A 2750-nucleotide genomic window follows, 5' to 3' on the forward strand; every position below is an offset into this window, starting at 1 on the left:
GGCGGAAACGGCCTCTCAATGCCCTCCGGCTCTCGGGCTCTGGGGCTGCCTTAACTTTGTGCCATAGCGACAGCCTCTAGTTTCCATGGGAACTTGTCTTTTCGCCTCTTCGTTTCGCAGCCCATCAGTTCAGAGCTTGTGTTTCACCTTATATGTTCTGGATGCAAAACAGGTCTCATTGGCTGTTGATTACAGTAGTCGATTATACCACGGCTATAGAGAACCGTGTCAGAATGGCCGAGTGGTCTAAGGCGCCAGACTCAAGTTTCCACTTCCCGTGCTCGGGGTTTCTGGTCTCCGAATGGAGGCGTGGGTTCGAATCCCACTTCTGACATGATTCTGTTTTTGTTTTTGCCACGTTTAAATTCTGCAATTTCTCCTTTTTAGGAGGCATTACCGAACTCTATCCTTCCCCCTTCGTTACCACCCATATTTCACCCTTCTTAGACCAGTGGGGTTGAGATGTCTTTCCCCTCCGCCTAGTTGCCTGCCCTGCCTTCCTCCCTCCCTCCCTCCTTTCTTTTTCTTTCTTTCTTCCTTTAGATAAAAATTACATATTTATGAATATCTACATGGAATAATAGCAATATATCAGTATTAAAATATAGGTCTTAAAAGATAGATGAAGCGAGGGTTATAAGTTCCTATTTTTAGTATTTTAATTGCTCTGTGAGGGTAGGTGGCAGGTGTTTTGAGCATTCTTTCACCCTTGTCCAGTGTGTCCCTCGCTCTCCATTGCCGTCACTTGACCCTCTTTTGTCTTTACCTACTGGTCTTCCTCTTTCTTTCCTTGCATACCTTCTCCCCATCACTTCTCTCTGCTAGCCTAGAGCTACGGGCTGTGAAATGAAGAGGTTGGATGTGATATATTCTGTGGCATAAGATAAGAGAGATGTGAGAGGCAGAAACACCAAGACAGTGATTCTCAACCAGGGGTGATTTTGCACCCCATCCCACCCCCATGGACATTTGGTAATGTCTGGAGACATCTCTGGTTGTCACACTGGGGGAGGGTGTGCTGGCATCTAGTGGGAAGATGTCAAGGATGCTGCTAAACAGTCTACAATGCGTAGGACAGCCCCTGCAACTCAGAAATATCTGGCCTAAAATGTCAGTAATGCCAGGATTGAGAAACCCTGGACTAGAAGGAAATTCTATCCTTGTTTTCAATCACTGTTGAGTAAAAAGTGGTGTTTTTAGGAATAAACAACAAAACAATAGTTTCCTATTCTTGTTGTAACAAATTACCACAAACTTGTGCTTTAAAAAACACATTTATTTTCTTACAGTTCTAGGGGTCAGAAATCTAAGATTAAGCAGGGCTGTGTTCCTTCTGGAGGTTTCAGGGGAGAATCTGTTTCCTTGGCTTTTCCAGCTTCTAAAGGCCACCTGCATTCCTTGACTCATGGCCCAGTCCTCCATCTTCAAAGCACATCACTCCAACCTCTGGTTTCATCAACATGTCTCCTGTTTCTCTCTTTTTGATCCTCTTGCTTCCCTCTTATAAAGACACAATGTGATTACATTGGACCCAACTGGATAATCAAGGATAATCTCCCCATCTTAAGATCCTAAACTTAATCACATCTGCAAAGTCCCTTTTGCCATGTAAGATAACATATTCATAGGTTCTTAGAATGTGGACATCTTTTGTTCGGGGGGGGCACTACTCAACCTACCACAAGTGGCTTCTTCTATCTTTCCTGACTTGGAGTTTTCAGGCACTGGTCACTCTTCATACAGAGGATTTTAATTCCCATGGAAGACGTTCCAAATATTATAAGCAACAATTGGCAGTCAGTTATCTAAGGTTACCTATTTCATGTGTGGGTGATGATTTGGGAATGTTGTTTTGTTTGCTTAATTATATTTGTTTTGTTCCTCAGGTAGAATACCCAAATATTATTTTAAGCAATGTAGAAAAGTAAAACCAGGAGGACTTTGAGTCAAATACATATATGAGTTTAAATTCAGGCCCCCTCTACAAGGTAAGATTTTCTCGTCCCAAGAAATGTCCTAGAATTGCAGTAGCTGAAGACTTCAAATATCCCTGCACTACTTTAGATAACCCGAATCCAACATAATCTACATCACAAGTCAGCAAATGTTTTCTGTAAAGGGCCAGATAGGCCAAGAGGCAAAATCAAGGATATGATGTAGATACTTACATAATAAAAGATAAAACAAAATTTTTAATTAAATTCAAAATATCATTACAAAATTGAGTAAATTTTTTTGTAATATAGGCCTATTAATGAGAAGAATGGAATTCTTTTGGTGGAAATAATGTTTTGCTTAATTGAGATTCAAAGTTAATATTCTCTATCATCTAATAAACTAAGCAGAATTGGTAACATCTATCCACACATCAAAAGCCAAGGAAAATTATTTAAAAGCACTTGCCTTGTTTTGTTGTAATTGACTATTGACATTACTCACAGTGTTTTCAACTCTTTAAGCAACTGTTCTGAAAGAAGGCTATTCAGATTTCCATTGGAGCTAACTCATAGGATTGCCTTCTCTTCTCTCCTTCTTTCCAACCAAATTTTAGTCAATACTATGTCTCTTAGTGTTTGTTTTGGTACAGTTTAATAATCTTATGCATAGAATATTTGTCGTTAAATAATATTTTTTCTGTTAGTGATAGAGATTAGACATACAGTAAGTTTATTCTACTTTCCATAGTATTACTCCATACTCTTTCAAATTTTTAATTATGTCATCTCTATATTGTTATGGCATAAACTATT

General features: G+C 39.4%; 1 non-coding gene across 1 annotated transcript; it reads left to right on the top strand.

Annotated features, from left to right (window-relative positions):
• Positions 1-227: 227 nt before the first annotated feature.
• Positions 228-334, top strand: TRNAL-CAA (transfer RNA leucine (anticodon CAA)). Its single transcript has 2 exons — positions 228-265; positions 289-334. It is a non-coding gene; the product is annotated as a tRNA-Leu (tRNA).
• Positions 335-2750: the final 2416 nt, after the last annotated feature.

Source organism: Diceros bicornis, chromosome 14 (assembly GCF_020826845.1).
Source record: "Diceros bicornis minor isolate mBicDic1 chromosome 14, mDicBic1.mat.cur, whole genome shotgun sequence".
NCBI lineage: Eukaryota > Metazoa > Chordata > Mammalia > Perissodactyla > Rhinocerotidae > Diceros > Diceros bicornis.